A 26819-nucleotide genomic window follows, 5' to 3' on the forward strand; every position below is an offset into this window, starting at 1 on the left:
ACATGGAGCCCCTGCTCCGCGGCTGTACTGCACTCGAGTTCCTTCGTCTTTAGGCGATGAATTGGTCAAGTACCTTGCACATCACCTCCAAGACTCTCCGCACTATTTATGTGTGTAGCTGGTGCTGCAACGAGAGATCAGAAAAGGTGGACCTCAATGTGGTCATCAAGGACACACCTTCACTTGAGAGATTACTTGTAGTTGATCAACAAGGTCCAACAAGAATCAATGTCATTTCTGCGCTGAAATTGAAAGTGGTGGGCTACTCGTCTGTCAAATACTACAACTTTCAGGTACAACAGTCGCCTTATATACCTCTCCTTCTTCATATCAATGTTGTAACTAGTTTTGAAGATGTATGTTCGTTTGTCATCCATCGAAGCTTCACCCAGACTCTGGGCACAGTGAAGGTCTTGGCACTAGAATTTGTCGTCCCCAACGTGGACCAAGTTTTTAGTTGCCTGAGATGCTTTCCGTGCCTGAAGAAGCTATATATCGAGGTGATGTTCCTTTCATGTTAAATGTTAACCATAATGGAGTTCAATTTTTTCACCTTTTCCCATGTTTACAATGACTATGTACTACGATTTCTAACGGAATTTTGGAGGTTTTAGGACATACACCCCCACCCCATATTGGTTGCTTCATTCATATGGTTACAATCGTCCATAAGCATTTGTCCTTTGGATTCATATGTACTAGTTTTCTTAGCGAATTTTTTCATCCAATCCAACCTCTTGTGAAGAAGGCTACATGTTTCTAGATTGTAATCAAATCAATGCCCATGTTAATCATGACATACTGAATATGGCACGTTGGTGCATTTGACAAATCCTGCAAACCAAATGGGCATGTAGCATTGTTCAAAACTACATGTAGGCACTAACACGTTCTCTTCTTTTATAGTGCATATTAGGCCCGGTGGAAGATGTTGATAACGACAATCACATCGAATGCCTGGATCTGCATCTCTCAAATATTACTTTGAACTCCTACCGATGGACCCCACCAGAGATTACACTCGCCATTTTCTTTCTTGCCAGAGAAAATGTGCTGAGGGTACTGAGGTTGAACACACATTTAATTAGGAAAGATCAATGGCATTATTATCAGAAGAGGCTGGTACAACGGAATGGAAGTGCCTCCAAAAACGCCAAACTTCGTATTGGAAGAGCATATGGCAAAGCAATTGGAAGTTATTGTGTCAAACCCATACATGACTTACCAGTGGCTGATCCCTTTTCAGAAATGACACAGCTTGGAATGTTTAAATTTGGGCATTGTAATGTTTGAACTTGAACCTTGCAATATTTATGGTATTTGTTATATTGAACAATTTATGTTCTCTTGTCTCAACGCAAACTGTTCATCCGGGTGAACCGCATGTCATACATCGCACATACCTTGATCTGGCTGACCGTTTCTTTTGTGTTGCCTAATCACAAACAGTTCATCCGAGTGAACCATATGTTGTACATCGCACATGCCTTCATCAGGTGTAACGCCCCGGACACACCCGCCGGTGGTCGTTACTCCTGGCGGGATCTAGACTGGCCCCACAGATCAATACTAGTCTTTTCTGCGCACTTTGTCCTCACTCGTGCGCACCCGGGAGCAACTTCCCGGTCGGTCACCCATCCTGACACTACTCCAAGCTGAGCACGCTTAACTTTGGAGTTCTGTCCGAATGGGCTCCCGGAAAAGAAGGAATTCCTTATTGATATGAGAAGTCTATCATCCCTAATAAGCCAGGCCATCACATACACCCCCACTCAGAGGAATCACGTCCTCGTCGGGCCACAGGAACGCTCCCTCTTGGCACATACGCGTGTGCATCCAGTCCGGTACATGTGCCATGCCCGGTGCCACGACGGGTCACAAACGTCATGAACAACATGACCGCGTAATACTACTGGAAAGTACAGTTTCAATATTGCCCATACGTAATCCTTTATATAGACGTTGACGCAGACGGACACTAAGATGGAATAAGCCCGCTAATATACCCAATGTACCCGCAACAATATGATGAGAAGCTATTCCCCCGGAACAAAAGGATCAAAACCTTCTGCACCCCACGCTGGATTTACAGCTTGTACTTTTTCAGTTAGTCCATAAGGATAGGATACCCATATCCCAGGACCATACAAACCCATTACATGAAATTCCCCAAAGCCAAAGCAAGCCACCCCTGCAAGAAATAAATGAATTCCAAAGATCTTGGGCAAATCCAAAGAGGGTTTTCCCGTCCGCTCATCAAAGAATATTTCTAGTTCCCAATATACCCAATGCCAGATCACTGCCAAGAAACACAAGCCAGAAAACACAATATGCGTACCCGCCACACCTTCATAACTCCAAATACCCGGATTTGTTCGAGTTCCTCCTGAAATACTCCAACCACCCCACGAATCTGTTATTCCTAAACGAGTCATGAAGGGAATTACGAACATACCTTGTCTCCACATTGGATCCAGAACAGGATCAGAGGGATCAAAAACTACTAATTCGTATAAAGCCATTGAGCCAGCCCAACCAGAAACTAGAGTTGTGTGCATTATATGCACCACAAGAAATCGACCCGGATCATTCAATACGAGAGTATGAACACGATACCAAGGCAAACCCATGGAAATACCACTTTAGAAAAGAAAAATACACACGATGTCGCTTTATTTTATCGCATTGAAAAAGACTATCCATATCCTATGTACCTAACCCTTCTAGGGGATTCTGTGTCAGAAAGCGCGAATATTTATTTCGTTCCATTAAAAATAAGAAGCCAATTCTGTTCATAAGAAGAAAGAGAAGCAGATCTATTCTATACTCGATAAGTGCCAATATGCAATGGGTAACTTGGCCAATTTGGAAAAAACGAAGAATAGATCGCTACCCCTCTTTGTTTAGCATTCAAATAACCCATTCCTTTTTCTTTATTCAATTTTTGTTACATTCCTTATATTTATAACCTTTCAATCTACATATTAATAGAATCTATAGTATTCATATAGAATAATAATAAAAATTAAGACAATAAACTGCGGATTCTTTCTTTCTGTTCCATTCTTATGTTTCCACATTAAAGTGTGGTTTTCTTACTTAAATTTAATAATATTAATCTAATATGCCCATTGGTGTTCCAAAAGTACCTTACCGGATTCCTGGAGATGAAGAAGCGACTTGGGTTGACTTATACGATGTTATGTATCGAGAAAGGACACTTTTTTTAGGTCAAGAGATTCGTTGCAAGATCACGAATCATATTACAGGTCTCATGGTATATCTGATTATAGAAGATGGAATTAGTGATATTTTTTTGTTTATAAACTCCCCAGGCGGGTGGCTAATCTCAGGAATGGCTATTTTTGATACGATGCAAACGGTGACACCAGATATATATACAATATGCCTCGGAATAGCTGCCTCCATGGCGTCCTTCATTCTGCTTGGAGGAGAACCCACCAAGCATATAGCATTCCCTCACACGAGGATTATGCTTCACCAACCTGCTAGTGCTTATTATCGGGCAAGGACACCAGAAATTTTACTAGAAGTAGAAGAGTTACACAAAGTTCGCGAAATGATCACAAGGGTTTATGCAGTAAGAACAGGCAAGCCTTTTTGGGTTGTATCCGAAGACATGGAAAGGGATGTTTTTATGTCAGCATACAAAGCCAAAGCTTATGGACTTGTCGATATTGTAGGGGATGAAATGATTGACAAGCACTGCGATACTGATCCAGTGTGGTTTCTAGAAATGTTTAAGGATTAGTAGTGTCTGGATTTCTTGTAAAGTTATTGCACAGCTAAATTCGTGTTTTCCTCGATTTAATAGAAAATAGAAAGACTTCATGATGAGCAATCATCAGGTTAAGACGGATCTATACCAATCCATTTTTTTCTATATACATACAACATGCCGACGGTTAAACAACTTATTAGAAACGCAAGGCATCCAATACGAAATGCTCGAAAAACGGCCATGCTTAAAGGATGCCCTCAGCGTCGAGTAACATGTGCTAGGGTGTATGTGCGACTCGTTCAGATCATGACTTCAAACAAATATAAAAAAATTGAAGTATCCATGATTAGTACCAATGAATAGGATATAGCTTCTCTATCCTAGATTTCTATGGTATATGGAATTTATGGTTTCCTTTGGTGCAAATCCAATTATCTCAATTGGAAATAAGAATCAATTCTCCCATTGGTAGCAAATGGTTATCCATTAAGCGGAGGAAATAGTAATAAAAAGAAAAAGGCTTATGCTCCTTTATCTTAAAAGAACGGACTAACAGGGTCAGCTACTTAGCCAACTTTCATAATTAAATACCGTCACTGTATGGATAACTCTTATTGTGAAAAGAGCTATTTACTCTATAATGGATAGGTAGAGCCAAAGAATGTGGACTATACAAGTTAGCAATACCTTTTGATGAAAGAAAGGGCTCCGGTGTATAGAGAGGGCCTCACCGTTTAAAAGGGAACCATAGATATGATGGAACCCACTATTTTTTAGTATTATTAGAATGAATTTGTTATTTCGTATAGAAATAACTGAACAGAGTGGAATAAAAAATCGTGGTTGGGAAGGTTACTATAGCAAAAGCCATTGGAATTAATATTTTATATATCGGAATAATGAGTTTTGTTATTAATGAGAAAAAGGGTGGCTAAAAGAAGAGAAATCATTAGTTATTCGTTAAGGTTAATTTGATTCAATGACCAGAGTTCTACGAGGATATATAGCCTGGAGACGACGAACAAAAATGCATTCATTTGCCTCAAATTTTAGAGGGGCTCATTTAAGACTTAATCGAATGATTACCCAACAGGTAAAAAGAGCTTTTGTTTCCTCTCATCAAGATAGAGGTAGGCAAAAGAGGGATTTTCGTCGTTTGTGGATCACTCGGATAAACGCAGCAACGCGGGTATATAAAGTATTCGATAGTTATAGTAAATTGATACACAACCTGTACAAGAAGAAATTGATTCTTAATCGTAAAATGCTTGCACAAGTAGCTGTATCAAATCCAAATAATCTTTACACGATTTCCAATAAAATAAAGATCATCAATTAAAGGTACAAATAAAGTAATATACTGGAATAATAAAAGATGAATTCCCAGAGAGGGAACTCCGGGAAGATACAATAAATTAAGATTAAGTGGTAGGAATCAATGAGCTGGATTACTTTCTTTATAATATATATAGGTATGGCCCTTTCGAATTCGAATAAAACATCAACAATCGGAACTTAAGTTCCGGTTGTTGTTTCTTAAATTTTGGTTGTTGTTCCTTAAGTTTCGATTGGAATTGTACTTCTGTGTTAATTGAGGAATATGTCTAGTTTTTCTGGGTCTAGAACCTGTAATTATTGAAATTGACTAGGCTTGAAATTGCTTTTCGTTCTCATAGTTACGAAACGGTAAGAAAGATAAAATATGAGCCTGTTTTATAGCAAGAGTAATTAATCGCTGTTGTTTCAACGTTAATTTATTTCTTCGTCTCGATAATGTTTTTCCTTGTTCACTAATAAATCTATTAATTAAACTCATGTTTCTATAATCAATTCGATCTCACGGGACAATCCGGGGACGCCTACGAAAAGGTTGTTTAGATTTACGAAAAGGTTGCTTGAATTTACGAAAAGTTGGCTTGGATTTACGAAAGGGTTGCTTGGATTTATTAAAAGTTTGCTTGGATTTACTAAAGGGTTGCTTAGATTTAAGAAAAGTTTGTTTAGATGTACACATGATTTATTCCTTATTTAAAATTTGAAAATTTGAAAATTCACTTCTTTATTTTATTAATTTAGGATCCATAAGTAGTTTTCTTTGATCCATATCTTATTTGGTTCATATTATAGTATATGAATACCCTCTTTACATATGAAATAATATCTACCAGAAATCAGATGAGTTGATTTGTATTTTGTATTCTATACTATGTTTTCTTTATATATTAAATATGAAGTTCTTACTCTTTCTGTTGTTTGGAAAGATCAAACACACGATGTTCCTATTTCTTTATCTCGTGATGAGTCGTATGCTTGCGACAATAACGACAAATTTTTTTGAATTCTAATTGTCCAGGTGTATTGTGGTGATTCTTTTGAGTACTATATCTAGAAATCCCCGTCGATTCCTCATTGGCACCTTTTCGAACACAACTGATGCATTCCAAAATAACTCTGATTCTAACATATTTTCCCTTGGCCATGAACCTCCTTTTCTTTTTGGATTGACTTAACTTAATTCTTCTACTTATTCTTTTATTCTTCTATTTTGAATCCGAAGAAGAAGAATAAAATTCATTAGAATAATTTTTATTCTTTAATTAAGTAATAAAAAATAGAGAAATAATTAAAGAATACAATCCTTGTCGAATTATCAAAGATTTTGGTTCGAAATCCTTTCATTTAATTAGCCAGCCCCGCCTTTTCTATGCTCTGATTTCTGAGGCCTTATTTAGCTTGGGTACCCCTTTAAATTGAATTTCTATTTTCAAAAATAGGGTTTACCAATTTTTTAATGACTCTGAGGTTCAACCCAATCCATCTTTTCTTTCTTTTTCCTTCCGATACTAAAAAAAGATTGAAAAGGATCAAATTTTGTCATATCACGAAGAAATCTATCCCTCCCATAGCAATAACTAGAATTAAAAAAAGGGAATGACAAAGCATCTGGGAATAAACGATTAATTTCTATCAATAAACCTGCTAAAGCACCAAACCATAGAGTACTTAGCACGGGTGCTACAGAGAGATATGTTTTTATATCCCGCATTGAAAATCCTCCTTCCTTGTTGGAATACATATATGATCATAAACTCTTGCCCAAGATTGTTATGCTATATATAAAATGAACCATATGAAAGAAATTTTCCTATCCCTAAAAAAGAAAAAGATGACCCCTTCTTCCTATATATTACCAAGGAAAAGTAATCCTTCTTTTATAGGTGAAATTATATTGGATTTTATATGCATATAATTCCTTAATTATATGAGACCAAAAAGAAGAAATGACACGAGGGTTCTATATATAGATAGAGAAATAAAGAAGAAGAAAATTAAGATGTGGAAAAGAAGACAGGAATTGTGTACAATGGCATTGTACAACAATTTAATTTGGAAATGGGATGTAGCGCAGCTTGGTAGCGCGTTTGTTTTGGGTACAAAATGTCACAGGTTCAAATCCTGTCATCCCTACCTATTACTTCTTTCTTCTTTATAGGCAGTAGCGACGAGATCAATTAAAGTAAAGTGGGTATAACTTGAATTTGTGGAGACTATACGTACATGAGATACATTAGGAATAGAAAAAGATTTTCTTTTTGAATGAATGAAAGCGCTCTTAGTTCAGTTCGGTAGAACGCAGGTCTCCAAAACCCGATGTCGTAGGTTCAAATCCTACAGAGCGTGATTCCATCTATTTTATGTCAAAGCAGAGTAAAATAACTTAACAAAATTGAATTGTAACTCCAATTTCAAATTGACCTCCTCTCTGGTCTGGAGGAGGTCAATCAAAAAAAATGACTCAATCAAAGATCCAACTGATCCCCACGCATGTATTGCAAATATCCGGCCTCCCGGGCCCGGTGCACTGCGCCCGCCGACTGGCCGTCCACCGCCCGCGCCCCGCGTGAGACGCTGCGCCGCCACCGTCTTCTCCACTTCCATTTGCCGGAGCAGCTCCAGCCACCGCCTCCACGCGCCTCGCCGGAGTGCGGCGCTCCGCATCGCCGCCGCGTAGTCTCGGCGCCCGAGCTCGCCGGCCGACGCCGTCCGCCGCGGCACGCCGCCTGGACACCGCCTCCGTTCGCCGGCGTCGACCGCCGCCATCTCCCGCCACCGCATCGCCGGCGCAAGCGCCGCCCCGCCGCCGTCCTTTCTCATCCTCGCCTCACCGAAGAAGATCCGCCTCGCTGGAGTTCGAAGTCCGGCCGGATCCGGGGAGTGGGATGAGATCCACCACTCCCCCAAACCAAACGCACCCTCGCCCGAGCCGGATCTCGTCGTCCCGGATCCCTCCGTCCCGTTAACTTTTCACGGAGGTAAAATTTCACTAAGTCCCCGAAATTTCCAGATTCATATGCCCATGTTCATCATGTCATAACTTCGCATCCGTAGCTCCATTTTGCGCGTGTAGCATATCAAAATGTTCGCCTCGACGAGTACATCATTCCATCTCACTGAATGATTTTCATTTGAGCTCATCTTGATGCCCGAAATGCTGTTGGAAGAGGGCTATGTGATGAATTTGTCAGATCTGTTTCAACAAATAGCTATTTGTGATTTTTTCCATGATTAATGTGTGCATGATATGATCCTGAGCTCTACATGTGTTTTGTTATATGCCATGCCATCTTTACAGTGGTGCTTTCCATGTATTTTTGTGATCTATGTGGTGACTAGCACAAGCTTGCAAATTAGCGTAATCGGTAATGCTGATTTCAGGGACTTAGAATTTCACTAAGTCCTTATCCTGATTTTGTTGTTATCCCATATGTTCATGTTGTTTCCTAGTGATCCGTGCCTCTTTTGAGGATGATCAGTAAGGATGTTTTGTTATTATTGTGGTGCTCTATCCATCCATGTCTTTGTTTGCATTTATGGAGCACCCTAGCTTGAGTCAATCGAGCTCTACTTTTGCTATAAAATGTTCCAGGCAGATTGTTAACATGTTTAGCGATTTTGCCGAGGATGTTGCTATTGATCCGTGCATGCTATGTTGTTGTTCTTGCCATGTCTAGCTTCTATGCCATGTCTTCTTGATGGGTGTATGCTTAGTTTGTCATTATATGCTTTGTAGTGAGTGCATCGAGCTCGTAAACATGCCTACTCGTTAACCGATTTGCATGCTCCAGTTTTTCACCAAGTCTGAGATCTGTTTATGTTTTTGCCATGTTCACATGCTTGCAATTGCATTTTTATGATCCCTTTTGGCTCAAGGTCACTAAGGGACTTTTGTTAAGTGCTTTGAGTAGCTTCATGCCATGCCTTGCTTTGCCATGTTAAGTTCCTGTAGCTTGTAGTTTTCATGCTCTAAAGTGTGCTTCCTGATGGTAAAATCCTGACTTGTTGTTATTTCTCTAAGTCTGAAACCTGTTATCTTTTGCACTTTTGCCATGATTGTTTGAACCTGTTATTGGATGATTTAGCCGTAGCTCAGGGTTCATCTTTTGTCAAGCTTCATGAGTGGATCCCTGCCATGTATTTTGTTGCCATGTTTGAGTGCTGTAGCATGTTGTTCTTGATGCATTTAGATGACTACTTGCTGATTATCGCAGACCGGTGCCATATTTGTTTTGCTTGCCATTTCCAAACCGTGCATCCGATTCCGGTGATCTTTATATCGATTTCAACGAAAATCATCTCACCTTTCCAGCGGCACTCTTGGATTTCCATGCTGAGGCCAGGTTCAATCATTCCTTTCCAAATCATGCATATGCATCACATACCGCATACCGCATATCATATCATGTTCGTGTGTTGGTTGTTTACTATGTTGTGTGCTTCTTTTCGGTGTTGCTTCTTTGGGTTGGCTCTGATAACGTCGCGTTTGTGAGGACCCGTTCGACTACGTCCGTTTGTCTTCTTCATGGACTCGTTCTTCTTCCTTGCGGGATTTCAGGCAAGATGACCATACCCTCGAAATCACTTCTATCTTTGCTTGCTAGTTGCTCGCTCTAATGCTATGCCTATGCTGCGATACCTACCACTTGCTTATCATGCCTCCCATAATGTTGAGCCAAGCCTCTAACCCACCTTGTCCTAGCAAACCGTTGTTTGGCTATGTTACCGCTTTGCTCAGCCCCTCTTATAGCGTTGTTAGTTGCAGGTGAAGATTGAAGTTTGTTCCTTGTTGGAACATGGAGATGTTGTTCCTTGTTGGAACATGATTACTTTTGGGATATCACAATACCTCTTATTTAATTAGTGCATCTATATACTTGGTAAAGGGTGGAAGGCTCGGCCTTATGCCTGGTGTTTTGTTCCACTCTTGCCGCCGTAGTTTCCGTCATATCAGTGTCATGTTCCCGGATTTTGCGTTCCTTACGCGGTTGGGTTATAATGGGAACCCCTTGACAGTTCACCTTGAATAAAACTCTTCCAGCAATGCCCAATGTTGGTTTTACCATTCGCCACCTAGCCTTTTCTTTCCCTTGGGTTCTGCAGACTCAAGGGTCATCTTTATTTTAACCCCCCGGGCCAGTGCTCCTCTGAGTGTTGGTCCAAACTAGAGCCCTGTGCAGCGCCCCTCGGGGAAACTCGAGGTTTGGTTTTAGTTGTATGGAGAGCTCATCTGAGTGTGCCCTGAGAACGAGATATGTGCAGCTCCTATCGGGATTTGTCGGCACATTCGGGCGGTGTTGCTGGACTTGTTTTACAATTGTCGAGGATGTCTTGTAACCTGGATGCCAAGCCTGATCGGATTTTCTTGGGAGAAGGAATATCCTTCGTTGACCGTGAGAGCTTGTGATGGGCTAAGTTCGGACACCCCTGCAGGGATTTGAACTTTTGAAAGTCGTGCCCGCGGTTATGGGCAGATGGGAATTTGTTAATGTTTGGTTGTAGAAAACCTGAAGTTGATCTTAATTTAAATACATCAACCGCGTGTGTAATCATGATGGTCTCTTTCCGGCGGAGTCCGAGAAGTGAACACGGTGTTGGAGTTATGTTTGACGTAGGTTGTTCTAGGATCACTTCTTGATCATAGTTGTTCGACCGTGCTTTTGCCTTCTCTTCTCGCTCTCATTTGCGTATGTTAGCCACCAAATATGCTAGTCGCTTGCTTCAGCTCCATCTCATACCTTTTACCTTACCCATAAGCTTAAATAGTCTTGATCGCGAGGGTGCGAGATTACTGAGTCCCCGTGACTCACAGATACTTCCAAAACCAGCTTGCAGGTGCCGTTGAACCAAGAAGGTGACACAACCAATCTCAAGGAGGAGCTCGATGAAGATCTTGTCCTTTGTGTTGTTTCGTTCTAGTTGATCAGTAGAGGAGCCCAGTTGGGGTCGATCGGGGATCTGTGTAGAATTTGGGGTAGTCTTCTTTAATTTTGGTACCGTAGTCGAACCCTGATTGTATCTGGATGATGTAATGCTTTATTCATGTAATTGTGTGAAGTGGCTACTGTAAGCCAACTATGTATATCTTTCCCTTATGTATTACATGGGTTGTGCGAAGATTACCTCACTTGCGACATTGCTTTCAATGTGGTTATGCCTCTAAGTCGTGCCGATACCAACTTGTAATGCCCTCGATGCAGCTATATCTTCCACGTGTCGAAGCACGACTCAGAGGCATAACCGCATTGAGAGCAATGTCGCAAGTGAGGTAATCTTCACACAACCCATGTAATACATAAGGGAAAGAGATACATAGTTGTCTTACAATCGCCACTTCACACAATTACATGAATAAAGAATTACATTCAACCAGATACAATCAAGGTCCGACTACGGAACCAAAATAAAATAAGACTACCCCAAAAGCTACAAAGATTCCCGATCGACCCCAACTGGGCTCCACTACTGATCAACTGAATCGAAACAACACAAAGAACGAGATCTTCATCGAGCTCCTCCTTTGAGCTTGGTTGCGTCACCTGCGGGGATCAACGACACCTGCAAACTGGTTTTGGAAGTATCTGTGAGTCACGGAGACTCAGTAATCTCACACCCTCGCGATCAAGACTATTTAAGCTTATAGGTAAGGTAAAGGTATGAGGTGGAGCTGCAGCAAGCGACTAGCATATATGGTGGCTAACATACACAAATGAGAGCAAGAAGAGAAGGCAAAGCACGGTCGAGAAACTATGATCAATAAGTGATCCTAGAACAACCTACGTCCAGCATTACTCCAACACCGTGTTCACATCCCGGACCCCGCCGAGAAGAGACCATCACGGTAACTCACGTGGTTGATGTATTTTAATTAAGATAAACTTCAGGTTTTCTACAACCGGACATTAACAAATTCCCATCTGCCCATAACCGCGGGCACGGCTTTCGAAAGTTCAAATCCCTGCAGGGGTGTCCCAACTTAGCCCATCACAAGCTCTCACGGTCAACGAAGGATATTCATTCTCCCTAGACATTCCGATCAGACTCGGCATCCCGGTTACAAGACATCCTTGACAATGGTAAAGCAAGACCCGCAAAGCCACCTGAATGTGCCGACAAATCCTGATAGGAGCTGCATATATCTTGTTCTCAGGGCACACCGGATTGTCCAAGGTTCCGGTAGACCCGCCCAGAGTTGCCCCTGGTGGTCACCGGCAGCTGATAGGTTGGACCAACACTCAGAGGAGCACTGGCCCGGGGGGGTTAAAATAATGATGACCCTCGGGAGCGCGACTCCCAAGGGAAAAGAAAAAGGCTAGGTGGCAAATGGTAAAACCAATGTTGGGCCTTGCGGGAGGAGTTTTATTCAAGGCAAATTGTCAAGGGGTTCCCATTATAACCCAACTGTGTAAGGAACGCAAAATCCGGGAACATAACACCGATATGACGGAACCTAGGGCGGTAAGAGTGGAACAAAACACCAGGCATAAGGCCAAGCCTTCCCCCCTTTACCAAGTATATAGATGCATTAATTAAATAAGAGATATTGTGATATCCCAACAACATATCCATGTTCCAACAAGGAACAAACTCCAATCTTCACCTGCAACTAACAACGCTATAAGAGGGGCTGAGCAAAGCGGTAACATAGCCAATCAACGGTTTGCTAGGACAAGGTGGGTTAGAGGCTCATGGCAATATAGGGGAGGCATGATAAGCAAGTGGTAGGTATCGCAACATAGGCATAGCAAAAGAGCGAGCATCTAGCAAGCAAAGATAGAAGTGATTTCGAGGGAATGGTCATCTTGCCTGAAATCCTGCAAGGAAGAAGAACGAGTCCGTGAAGAAGACAAACGGGCGTAGCCAACGGATCCTCACAAATGCAACGTTACCGAATTACCGAGAAGAAGTACACCAGAAAGAAAGCAAACAACATAGTAAACAAACGTCACATAATCATGGCATGATGCACAACAAGTATGATGCATGTCCGGTTTAAAGATACATGGCATGGCAAAGTGCACAAACAATCCTACAAATTAAGTGGAGCACAATATGCAACGGAGTTGCATATTGAAGAAAACACCACATGACTTATTTAGTTCTCTCTCGTTAGGTACTAAACAATGTTAAATGTTGGTTAGCATGGCAAGGGGTGAAGCAAAAGATAACTACCTATCTAGGCAAGTTTAAATGAGGCCGGAACAACAAACAACAAGTCCGGAAAATTCCCCATGAGCATAATTATGGATTTGGTACTGATCTACCCTAAACACAATTTTAGAGTTATTAAACATGCAAAGTGAGTCAACCATGTTAAACTAGGCATTATTCCACCCCATTTACATATAAAGTTTGTTAAAATCCGAGTTACGATTATTTAGTAATGAATTAAAACATTTTAACATGGAATAGGAGTAAATTTAACCAAACAACATTTTAAATATTTCAAACATGCATGAAAGTTGAATATTATTAAACTAGACAAAATTCTAAGCAACTTTCATATTAAGTTTGTTTTAATCCGATGCACGGTTTGTGAGTAACTATATGAAGCTAGGGGGTTTTTCTGTAAAACTGGTTTATTGGAATAATATCTAAAATTGTCCAGTGAAAAAAATAGCAGTTGGGCCGAAACTGGCTGGCCCAACCGTGCACAGTGGGGGTTAGGGAGGCTACTCACAGTGGGCTGGCTTCGCGTGGATGGGCCGGGGAGGATGGGCCTTGAGGGAGGGACTCAGCGGGCTGGCAGCTTGCGACCGGGAAGTCAACGCGGGCGCTGGTCGCTGGTCGTCCTCGACCTCACGTGGGCTACACACGCAGAAGCAGGGGAGGCAGAAGGGGGATGCAAAGGAGCGTCGGGGATGGCAGAGCTCGGCACGGTTCCATGGCGTCGAGGCGCGGGGTTCGCCGAACAGAGTGGACCAGGCTGAGCCCGTCCTGATCAAGTAGTAGAGCGGCTCGCCAGCGGAAGCTCGAGGTCGGGCGTTCATGGCGGAACTTGGGGACAACAGGAGGCGTCAGATCCGGGGTTGGGGAATCCATTCCCGCTGACAGAACGACCTGGCGTAGCACGGGCTTCGAGATCCGGGCGGCGACGATGAGGCCCAAGACTGCAAGGGGTGGTTTCCTGGACGCAACAAAGAGATGGAGTCGAGTGAGAGAGATGAGAGAGGGAGAAATGGGAGGAGCACGGGAAGGTGGAGAAGGAGGGGGCGGCCGGCGCTCATCTGGTTGGCTCCTGGTTTCGCTTGCCGGCGCGGAGGTTGGCGGTGACGCGGGGTCGAGGGGCTCCTTCCCTCAATCCAATCGAGAGCGAGGGAGCAGGGGGAGCACGAGAGGATCTGCATCGGGAAAGGGTAGTGGTTGGGCGCGGAAGGAGAGGCGGAGGTGGATCGGGAGGAGATCCCGAGTTTGGTGGGAGGTTGTCGGCTGGCTAGATTGGTCGGGGAGGATCCCGAGGAAGGTGGAGACTGGGTGGCGGCGCGAGGAGGGAAAAGAGGGAATTGGTCTAGGGTTAGGCTAGGGTTTGATTTGATTTAGTAAGTGGGTGCACTATAAATAGGAAAAAAATAGGGTTGGGATTAGACCCTCCGATCGTAATCGGGCGGTCGAGAATAAAAGGTTAGAGGAGTCCAATGAACAAAACGGAGATGTTTTGTAGATGTTTGGGGATGATCCGGACACAACGGTGACGACTGCTCGGGTCGGGTCCGGGACAATTTTCAGACGCATGCTCGAGGCGGCTGCGGGCTGACGAGAGGTGTTAGGTTGGACCTGGCGGGAGGTAGTGATCTATGTAGACGGTCTCCAGATGAGAGAAGAGAAGAGAGGGAGGCCCGGCGACTGTTTCCGGAGACCGAAAACGTCCGACGTTTTGACCGGCTACTATTGCCGCTATATTAATTCGTTGGGGCGTCAAACGGACTCCAAATGTGATGAAACTTGGCAGGCATTCTATCTACACTATAATAAGACCACACGCCAACTTTCAACCCATTCCGAGAACATTTTTCATCCACTTATAAAAATACTATTTCGGACATGCCGCGGGCGCGTGCAAGTGTGGTTGGGCTCGGAACGGACAACGGAAGGAATAGGGAGAACCCGGACGGATGCAAGTTTCAAAAACATGATGATGCAATGCACATGATGACATGATAAAATGCAACACGCACGCAAAAGACATGGCAACAACAGCAAATAACTTGAAGACACCTGGCACAACGGTCTCGGGGCGTTACAACACTCCACCACTACGAGAGGATCTCGTCCCGAGATCTAGAATGGCACCGGAGGGACAACGGAAGAGAAAGAGGAGAGGTAAAGCTAAGTTGCTTCTTTGACAAACGAGTGAAACCACGAGCCTGGAGAAGGTTAAGCCATTGAAAGAAAGAATGCAACGGAGGTGAACAAAGTTGAAAGCACTCAGTTAGGGAAGGGGATCAAGGAAGACCAAATTCGGGCAGCACCCCGGTTGAAAAGAAAAGGAATTGAATAAGAACTTGATAAGATGATAAAATACTTGAATGAAAACACAACATACTGCCTCCGGAACTATTGAATAATTGGAACAAGGGGTAAGAAAGATCTCAAACACACTCCGGTTGAAAAAGAGGTGCAAGGCTTGATAAGGCGAAAAGAACTTGAGCAAAAGGGCACAACACTCCGGTTGAATGGATAGGCATGAAAAGAACATGATCTTCACAATTTGAGATTATGATTGAAAAGAGCAACATCACAAGGCCTCCGGAAGAAAGAAATAGAAGATAGATAATTGAAAGAAAAGAATGGAGAAGAAAATGCCAACTTATGCCACAACATAGCTTGAAAAGGCATCTTTAGGAGAAGGGTCGAACGGAGTTGTTAGAAAACCAACAACGAAAAAGGGTAATCTTGATATGGTCTTATGTAATACATCTCAAATTATGAGGTGACAACCTGCCACTCACGACAAAAGAATTGGATTGGTATGAACAAGGAGACGAGAAAGCTATTACACCAGGAGGATAGATGAAGAACTTGGGTCATTTATGAGCACCATAAATAGCAATAGTCCTTAGGAAAGTCTTTAGGTGAAACATGACACAAGATAACCCAACAAAAAGGTAGATGGATTTAAAATATCTCATTCTTAAAAACATGTGAATCATGAAACATGAACTCAAATTATCAATAATGGCATAATACCACTTTTAATAATATGGTAGAAAGAATTGCACTCCGGATTACACGGAGAAGAATACTTGAGTTCCTTAGAAAAGAATGTTGATGAACACTTCGAGAAGGAAATTAAATCCTTGATGAAACCATCATATAGAACCTCCGGTAATAAAAGGATGATCAAACAAAAGGAAGGAGAATTTGAAAACACAAGGTGAAACCTTGTAATGATTAGATGGACCTTCGCGATGAAATAAATTGAGAGCTTGGAAATCCGGAAAAGATGAAACAAGTGAAACCGAGAATTTGATGCGCCTCCGGAATGAAGAATTGAATTTACATGATGAAACACAGAATAAGAATTACGTTATGGGCATCCTTCACCAATTAAATTGATGACCAACAATGGATTTGGCACACTACTTATTCACGTAGTAAGGATTAAGATAGATATAGCGCAAACTTGAGAAGGTTTTCAACGAACCACCGGTAGGATGAAACAACGAATGAATTAATATGATAACCATGGAAGAGAGATCTTGAACGAACCACCGTAAGAATTGAAGAGGAACGAATAAAACATGAGAAAACACCGGGAAGGATCAGCAAATAAACGAAGATGCTTGAGAGAATTTAGATCCATGAGAACAAAGAGATTATGAGCTGATTAGAGGATCCTTGATCTAAGCACCGGTATGACGGAGACTGATAACTGAAATCTGAGAATGAATAAACCTGAATTGATGGACTCCAGATAGGTGAAAGGAATTCTCACAATCAAAACAATTATGAGAGGATGGCAACAAGCTAGAATCACGCATCTTTGAGAGAACGAATAAGATAAGGAGGAAAAAACTCTTCTTCGGTCATCAAAATCCGCAGAATTACGACGAGAAACACCACCAAATTGTTGAGATACTCCGGGATGAAAATTATAAAGGTTGAACGAACGATGAAAAGAATTTGAAAGATCTTGGAGAAAGACATTTGACTGATGATAATTCATTCTTACGTCAACTTTGAAAAGAATTTGAAAAGCTCCGGGAAAATTAGAAGACTCAGGTAAGATCCTGGGAAAAGACCTGTGGGTTAGGTCCCACTCAAAAGAAACACCATAGAACGATTTAAAAGAAAGAATGCACCTGTTGAATTAAAAGGCTTGAATGAGAGAACGTTCTCGAAGATATTGAACAACTGCAGAGCGGAAACACGAATGTTTGAGATATCTTGAGCACTTCGGAACAATTGAATAGCGAGAAATGACTGAATATGAGGTGCACCGGCAAGAGAAGGTATTTCAAACGAGGAAAGGATATGATCAACCAAGCTTGAATTGGTTCCACCGGAGAAGAAAAAGAATTAAGAATGATGAACATGTAGAGCATCTTCATGAGAACCACCGGGTAAGAATATTGACGAAACAGAATGGGGAGACTTCATATCCAATAAAAGGATACTTGATTAAGAAATCTGATTCCTTGAAGAAAAAGGGGTGGGAGTGTGGGAAAAACAAAGGCAACTTGGAGATGGAAGAAATGAACACCGTTGAGAAGAATTGATACTTGATCTTGCAGATGTTGAAATGAACGGATCCACTTGAAGAGAGACACGCCGGTTGAAAAAGGATTGACATGACAATCTCGATTATCAAGAAAGATTAGTATTCACATAGGAGTATGAGAAGACCGTTTAGGAAAGGTATGGAATCAACATTTGACCTCGAAGCAACTCGAATACCACAACTCAAAACAAAACAAAGGATTTGCTTGTAGAATAAGCCGGAACAAACATATGATAGAGATTTCATCCAAAGTTTTCGTGGTGGGGCCTACACGGGCTCGATCGTACAACACCATCATGTACAAGGCAGTGCACATGACATACGAAGCGTCCCCGAGTCGGCATAGCCAAGGACTCTTTAAGACACAATGAGATCACTGTAAAACCAACTGTGGATAGGCGGACCACTAGACGTTGAACCCCAATTTCATATCATACATCTGTCGGAAAGATATCCTAAGGGCTACTTGAATTCCCACTTAAAAACTCCTGAAACTTTCCGGTTATGCAATCAGGTGTTGGGGATACAGGGGAAGCATAATATCTCACCCAAAACTAACAAATCCTCCATCCAGCTGTATCCATCCTTTAACACATAACCAAGAAGACTTCGAAAATTGTTTACCTCAACCTTCGAAAAGCATCCTTTATACGAGTTATGGCAATACTCCCGAACTCCCGCCCCAGTACTGGGTGGCGTCGAGGTTATCTCACCAACAACTGCATAAAAGAGATTTTCAATGTCGGTGAACTCAGGTATTCCAGAACTGCAACGATAAAATTGTGACGACAACACCTCGGAGCTCAACTCCCTGGGACACTGCCACAACCCCTAAATGTCAGGAGGCACCAAGAACAATGTTCTCGTCACAAAACCATCGGAATGATTCCAAGATACCCGCGTGATCCTAAATTTTTTTTAGTGAAATTTGAGAAGAGAAGAGTCAAAACTCTACATCAGGATACCTCACCAGAGCGACGAAGGGACTGAGGAGTAAAAAGAATCCTACTCTCGGATATATATAATCCTAAATGACTCAAAACATTTTTCTAGACTCAACAACGCCAGCGATTCGATCAAGCAGGGGGCTCCTAGTATCTCAACAATTTGGTGGTGTTTCTCATCGTCATTCTCATATTTTGAAGACCGAAGAAGAGTTTTACCTCCATATCTTATCCGTTCTCTCAGAGATTCGTGGTTCTAGTCGAGCCCATCCTCTCATAATTGTTTTCGATTGTCAGAATTCTTTTCACCTATCCGGAGCAATGCAAGATTCTTTTCAATTTGTTTCTTCGGAGCCCATCATTTCGGAAGACTTATCCATTCTCAGGCTTCAGTTATCACTCTCCAAATCTTACCGGTGCTTCATTCAAATATCCTCTAATCAGCTCGTGATCTCTTCATTCTCATGGATCTAAATTTCCCTCAAGTATCTTCTTTCGTTCTCTAATTTTCTCGGTGGTTCTTCATCTTTTATTCGTTCATTTTCAATTCTTACGGTGGTTCGTTCAAGAGTTCTCTTCCTTGGTTATCATATCAATTCATTTGTACTTTCCAAATGCTAACGGTGGTTCGTTGAAGTCTTTTCTCAAGTTTGTGCTATATCTATCTTAATCCTTTCTACGAATATAAGTAGTATGTCAAATCCGTTGCTTGTCATCAATTTAATTGGTGAAGGATACGGATAACGTAATTCTTATTCGTGTTTCATCCAAGTGATCAATTCCTTATTCCGGAAGCTCATCAAATTCTTGGCTTAAATTGTTTCATCTTTTCTTTTCTCGGAGTTCCAACCTCTTTCAATTTTATCAGCACGGAGATTCATCTAAATCGTTACAAGGATTCACCTTGTGTTTTCAACTTCTCTTTCCTTTCGTTTGATCATTCTTTTGTTTACCGGAGTTCTTCATGAAGGTTCTGCATGATGGTTCATAAAGGATTTAATTCCTTTTCGAAGTGTTCATCAAGATTCTTTTCAGAGGAGCTCAAGCATTCTTCATCTTGCAATCCAGAGTGCAATTCTTTCTACCGTATCATTGGAGGTGGTATTATCTCCCTCTTTGATAATTTGAGTTCATGTTAAAGGATTCACATGTTGTTAAGAATGAGGTATTCTAAATCCATCAACCTCTTCGTTGGAGTTATCTTGGGTTATATTTCACCTAAAGCCTTCTCTAAGGATCGTTGCTATTTATGGTGCTTATAAGTGACCCAAGTTCTTCATTTATCCCCCCGGCGAAATAGTCTAGTCTCTTTGTTTATATCAATCCAATCTATTGTTTCCGGTAGTGGCAGAATTTCACCTCATAGTTTTGAGATGTTCTCCATAAGCCCACTACAAGCTTACTCTTTTCGTTGTTGGTTTTCCAACAACTACGTTCGACCCTTCTCCTAAAGATGCTTTCAAGCTCATTTGAGGTAGAAGATGTTGTTTTCTTCTCCGTTCCTTTAATTCCATTCTTGTATTTCTTCCGGAGGCATTGTGATGTTGCTCTCTTCACACTTCATCTCGGATTGTGAGGATCATGATTATTTTTCATGCTTATCCATTTAACCGGAGTGTCGTGCCCCTTTGCTCAAGTCCTTTTTCATCCTATCAAGTCTTGCATCTCTTTTCTACCGGAGTGCTTTCAACTTCGTTCATCGTCGTTGCTTTCTTTCTTTCAAGTTGTTCAACTTTTCAAGGTTCTTTGGTTTCACTCGTTTGTCAGAGAAGCAACTTAGTTTTACCTCTTCTCTTTCTTTTCCGTTGTCCCTCCAGTGCCATTCTAGATCTCGGGACGAGATCCTCTCGTAGTGGTGGAGTGTTGTAACGCCCCGAGACCGATGTGCCAGGTGTCCTCCAGTTATTCGCTATTGTTGCCTTGTCATTTCTTGCGTGTCATGCATCTCATATCATGTCATCATGTGCATTACATTTGCATACGTGTTCGTCTCATGCATCCGAGCATTTTCCCCGTTATCCATTTTGCATTCTGGGCTCCTATCTCCTCCGGTGCCCCTTTCTACCTCTTTTCATGTGTGGGCGTTAAACATTTCCGGATTGGACCAAAACATGCCATGCGGCCTTGGTTTACTACCGGTAGACCGCCTGTCATGTTTAGTGCTATTTGGACTTCGTTTGATACTCCAACGGTTAACCGAGGGACCGAAAAGGCCTTGTGTGTGTTGCAGCCCAACACCCTTCCAAAGTGGCCCAAAACCCACCTAAACCTCCTCCATCATCTTGGTCGTTCGATCATGATTGCGTGGCCAAAAACCGCACCTCATTTGGACTCTCCTAGCTCCCTCTACCTATAAATATGTGCACCCCGTCCATTTTCGCAGAGGAAACCCTAGAATTTCCCTTCATGCCGCGCCAGACATGTTTGACCCCGCGCCGGACGTGTCCAGCCGCCACCCCGTCCAATCCTGTCTCGCCACGTGGCTCCGCCGCAGTCCCCGCGCCGCCTAGCCCGAGGCGCCCAGATCCAGCCCTCCCGGCCCGGTTCGTCTCCGCCGTCGCTTGCGCCTCCCTGCACCTCCTCGTCCCTCTTCTCCGCCGCGCTCGCCCGCCGCCGTCAGCCGACACCGGCGACCAACTCCGGCGACCGGTTCCCGCCGCCCTGCTCCGACGTTCGCCGCCGGGGAGCCGGATCCAAGCTCGCCCGCGCCCCACCGCGGCTCCCCGTCACCGCCTAGCCTGGATTTGGCCCCTCCAGACCGGGATCCGCCGTCCCCCCTCTCCCGGCGCTTTCCTTTCGCCGGCTCGCCGGTCCAGCTCACCGGCGACGCGCCTGGATCGCCACCTCTTGTCTCCCTGATCTAGGAGGGATCGGGAGGAGGGAGACCTCCAAGTGGGCTGCGCGCCTGAATCCGGCCCAGCAGGCTAGCGCCAGCCTGCCACGCCTACGTCCTCTCTCTTCTGCAGCTGGGCCGAGCCCACGTGGTGAGAACCCGCTATCCTCTGCCCGTGCATTGTGTAACTATATAACGCTCGTTTGTTTTTTCCTGAAAACGGCTAAACCCCAGTAATTTTTATGCATATTCATCATGTCATAACTCTGCATTCGTAGCTCCGATTCGCGCGTGTAGCATATCAAAATGTTCGCCTCGACGTGTACATCATTTCATCTCATTGCATCATTTTCATTTAAGCTCATCTTGATGCCCGAAATGCTGTTGGAATAGGGCTATGTGATGATTTTGGCAGATCTGTTTCAGCAAATGGCATTTTGTCATTTTTGCCATGTTTAATGTGTGCATGATATGATCCTGAGCTCTACATGTGTTTTGCTATCTGCCATGCCATCTTTTCAAAGGTGCTTGCCATGTATTTTTGTGATCTTTGTGGTGACTAGCACAAGCTTGCAAAGTAGCGTAATCGGTAATGTTGTTGTCAGGGACTTAGAATTTCACAAAGTCCTTGTCCTGTTTTTGTTTTTATGCCATATGTTCATGTTGTTTCCTAGTGATTCGTGCCTCTTTAGAGGATGATCAGTAAGGATGTTTTGATAACATTGTGGTGCTCTATCCATCCATGTCTTCGTTTGCAATTATGGAACACCCTATCTTGAGTCAATCGAGCTCTACTTTTTCTATAAAAATGTTCCTGGCAGATTGTTAACTAGTTTAGCGATTTTCCAGAGGTTGTTGCTATTGATCTGTGTATGCTATGTTGTTGTTCCTGCCATGTCTAGCTTCTATGCCATGTCTTCTTGATGAGTGTATGATTAGATTGTCATGTCATGCTTTGTGTTGAGTGCATCGTGTAAACATGCCTACTTGTTAATCTGTTTTGCATGCTCCAGTTTTTCACTAAGTCTGAATCTGTTTATGTTTTTCCCATGTTCACATGCTTGCAATTGTATTCTCTGATCCCTTTTGGCTCAAGGTCACTAAGGGAGTTTTGTTAAGTGATTTGAGTAGCTTCATGCCATGCCTTGCTTTGCCATAATATGTTCCTGTAGCATGTAGTTTTCATGCTCTAAAGTGTGCTTCCTGATGATAAATTCCAGACTTGTGTTAATTTCACCATGTCTGAAACCTGTTATCATTTGCTCTTTTGCCATGCTTGTTTGAACCTGTTAATGAGTGATTTAGCCGTAGCTCAGTGTTCAACTTTTATCAAGCATCATGAGTGGATCCCTGCCATGTATTTTGTTGCCATGTTTGAGTGTTGTAGCATATTTATCTTGATGCGTTTAGTTGGTCACTGGCTAATTATCGCAGACCGGTGCCATATTTGTTTTGCTTGCCATTTCCAAACCGTGCATCCGATTCCGGTGTTCTTTATATCGATTTCAACCGAAATCACCTCACCTTTCCAGTGGCACTCTTGGATTTCCATGTTGAGGCCAGATTCCATCATCCCTTGTCAAATCTTGCATATGCATCACATATGGCATCCCGCATATCATACCATGTTTGCATCATGTTGTTTGAGCATTACACGTGGTTGATTGTGTTCTGTTTTCTTGTTGTTATTGTTTGGGTAGAGCCGGGAGATGAGTTTGTGAACGAGGAGCCTGTTGAGTTCGCCTATGAGGTTCAAGTCAACTTTGAGAACTTTGCAGGCAAGATGACCATACCCTCGAAATCACTTCTATCTTTGCTTGCTGGATGCTCGCTCTTTTGCTATGCCTATGCTACGATGCCTACCACTTGCTTATCAGCCTCCCAAATTGCCATGTCAAACCTCTAACCCTCCATGTCCTAGCAAACCGTTGATTGGCTATGTTACCGCTTTGCTCAGCCCCTCTTATAGCGTTGCTACTTGCAGGTGAAGATTGGAGATCGTTCCTTGTTGGAACATGTTTATTGTTGGGATATCACTATATTATCTTGTTATCTTAATGCATCTATATACTTGGTAAAGGGTGGAAGGCTCTGCCTTTTGCCTAGTGTTTTGTTCCACTCTTGCTGCCCTAGTTTCCGTCATATCGGTGTTATGTTCCTGGATTTTGCGTTCCTTACGCGGTTGGGTTATAATGGGAACCCCTTGACAGTTCGCCTTGAATAAAACTCGTCCAGCAATGCCCAACATTGATTTTACCATTCGCCACCTAGCCTTTTCCTTCCCTTGGGTAGGCCTGCCCAAGGGTCATCTTTATTTAAACCCCCGGGCCAGTGCTCCTCTAAGTGTTGGTCCAACTTGTCAGCTGCCAGTGGCCACCAGGGGCAACTCTGGGCTGGCCTACCGGAACCTTGGACAACCCGGTGTGCCCTGAGAAAGAGATATGTGCAGCTCCTATCGGGATTTGTCGGCACATTCGGGTGGCTTTGCTGGTCTTGTTTTACCATTGTCGAAATGTCTTGTAACCGGGATTCCGAGTCTGGTCGGGTCGGGTCTTCCCGTTAGAAGGAATATGCTTCGTTGACCGTGAGAGCTTGTGATGGGCTAAGTTGGGACACCCCTGCGGGATTTGAACTTTCGAAAGCCGTGCCCGCGGTTATGGGCAGATGGGAATTTGTTAATGTCTGGTTGTAGAAAAACTGAAGTTGACCTTAATTAAAATACATCTGCCGCGTGTGTTACCGTGATGGTCTCTTTCCGGCGGAGTCCGGGAAGTGAACACGGTGTTGGAGTAATGCTTGACGTAGGTTGTTCTAGGATCACTTCTTGATCATAGTTGTTCGACCGTGATTTGCCTTCTCTTCTCGCTCTCATTTGCGTATGTTAGCCACTAAATATGCTAGTCGCTTGCTGCAGCTCCACCTCATACCTTTACCTTACCCATAAGCTTAAATAGTCTTGATCGCAAGGGTGTGAGATTGCTGCGTCCTCGTGACTCACAGATACTTCCAAAACCAGCATGCAAGTGCTATTGAACCGAGCAGGTGACGCAACCAAGCTCAAGGAGGAGCTCGATGAAGATCTTGTCCTTTGTGTTGTTTCGTTCTAGTTGATCAGTATTGGAGCGCAGTTGGGGTCGATCGGGGATCTGTGTAGCTTTTGGGGTAGTCTTCTTTTATTTTGGTTCCGTAGTCGGACCTTGTTTGTATCCGGGTGATGTAATGCTTTATTCATGTATTGTGTGAAGTGGCGATTGGAAGCCAACTATGTATCTCTTTCCCTTATGAATTACATGGGTTGTGTGAAGATTACCTCACTTGCGACATTGCTTTCAATGCAGTTATGCCTCTAAGTCGTGCTTCGACACGTGGGCGCGGTCGGTCCTCCCCAATCCTCGTCGCTGACCTCTGCTTCTGCGTATGGAAACGACGACGAACAGCGACAAGTCACCCGTCTGCGTTGACCCCCCTCCTCTGCCTCGTGCGAAGCCGAGTTCCAGCAGGGCGTGCGTGGCACACCGCCAAGGCTCGGCTTCCTAGAGCCCGATGTGAGGAAGCCCATCCTTTGTTTGCTCCTGTGCAGCCAAGTTCGGGCCAGTTTCGGCCCGAGTTGTGTTTTTTTCCGCAGAATGTTTTAGCTTATTCCAGACAACGCCTGTTTTGCAGAAAAGTCCCTTAACATCATGCATTTTATAATTCACCAACCGTGCATCATATTAAAATAAATTATATATGAAAGATGCTTAGTTTTTTGTCTAGTTTCATAACATGTCATTTTCATCTATGTTTAAAATGTTTAAAATGTTGTTTGTTTAAATTTGCTTAAATAACTTGTTAAAATGATTTAATTCTTAACTAAATAACCGTAGCTCCAAATTTAATAAACTATATATGCATTTGGGGTAGAAAAATGCCTAGTTTAACATGGTGGGTTCACTTTGCATGTTTAACAACTCTAACATTGTGTTTAGGGCAGAACAGTACCAAACCTAATATATGCATATGTGGATTCTTCCGAACTTGTTGCTTGTTGTTCTGGCCTCATTTAAACTTGCCTAGACAGGTAGTTTTCATTTGCTTCACCCTCTTGCCATGCAAACCAACTTTTAATATTGTTGGGTACATAAACTAGATCGAAGTAAATAAGTCACGTGGTGTTTCGTCAACATGCAACGGAGTTGCATATGGAGCTCCACTTAATTTGTAGGATTGCTTGTGCATTTTTCCATGCCATGCCTCTTTAAACCGGACATGCATCATACTTGAGTGTGCATCATGCCATGATTATGTGGTGGTTGTTTACTATGTTGTTTGCTTCTTTCCGGTGTTGCTTCTTCGGGTTGGTTCCGATAACGTCGCGTTTGTGAGGAACCGTTCGAGTACGTCCGTTTGTCTTCTTCATGGACTCGTTCTTCTTCCTTGCAGGATTTCAGGCAAGATGACCATACCCTCGAAATCACTTCTATCTTTGCTTGCTAGTTGCTCGCTCTTTTGCTATGCCTATGCTGCGATACCTACCACTTGCTTATCATGCCTCCCATATTGTTAAGCCAAGCCTCTAACCCACCTTGTCCTAGCAAACCGTTGTTTGGCTATGTTACCACTTTGCTTAGCCCCTCTTATAGTGTTGTTAGTTGCAGGTGAAGATTGGAGTTTGTTCCATGTTGGAACATGGATATTTTGTTGGGATATCACAATATCTCTTATTTAATTAATGCATCTATATACTTGGTAAAGGGTGGAAGGCTCGGCCCCTATCCCTGGTGTTTTGTTCCACTCTTGCCACCCTAGTTTCCGTCATATCGGTGTTATGTTCCCGGATTTTACGTTCCTTACGCGGTTGGGTTATAATGGGAACCCCTTGACAGTTGGCCTTGAATAAAACTCCTCCAGCAAGGCCCAACCTTGGTTTTACCATTTGCCACCTAGCCTTTTCTTTCCCTTGGGTTCTGCAGACTCAAGGGTCATCTTTATTTAAATCCTCGGGCCAGTGCTCCTCTGAGTGTTGGTCCAACCTGTCAGCCACCGGTGGCCACCAGGGGCAACTCTGGGCTGGCCCACCGGAAGTTTGGACAATCCGGTGTGCCTTGAGAACGAGATATGTGCAGCTCCTATCGGGATTTGTCGGCACATTTCGGGTGGCTTTGCTGGTCTTGTTTTACCATTGTCAAAATGTCTTGTAACCGGGATTCCGAGTCTGATCGGGTCTTCCTGGGAGAAGGAATATCCTTCGTTGACCGTCAGAGC

At 43.1% G+C, this 26819-nt stretch overlaps 2 non-coding genes and 1 pseudogene across 2 annotated transcripts; 2 read left to right on the top strand and 1 right to left on the bottom strand.

The window, feature by feature from the left end:
* Positions 1 to 5125: 5125 nt before the first annotated feature.
* LOC119288919 lies at positions 5126 to 5782 on the bottom strand (annotated as a pseudogene).
* Positions 5783 to 7136: 1354 nt separating this feature from the next.
* TRNAP-UGG lies at positions 7137 to 7210 on the top strand. Its single transcript has one exon. It is a non-coding gene; the product is annotated as a tRNA-Pro (tRNA).
* A 139-nt stretch (positions 7211 to 7349) lies between these two features.
* On the top strand, positions 7350 to 7423 carry TRNAW-CCA. Its single transcript has one exon. It is a non-coding gene; the product is annotated as a tRNA-Trp (tRNA).
* The last annotated feature ends 19396 nt before the right edge of the window (positions 7424 to 26819 follow it).

This window comes from Triticum dicoccoides, chromosome 4A (assembly GCF_002162155.2).
Source record: "Triticum dicoccoides isolate Atlit2015 ecotype Zavitan chromosome 4A, WEW_v2.0, whole genome shotgun sequence".
Taxonomy (NCBI): Eukaryota; Viridiplantae; Streptophyta; class Magnoliopsida; order Poales; family Poaceae; genus Triticum; species Triticum dicoccoides.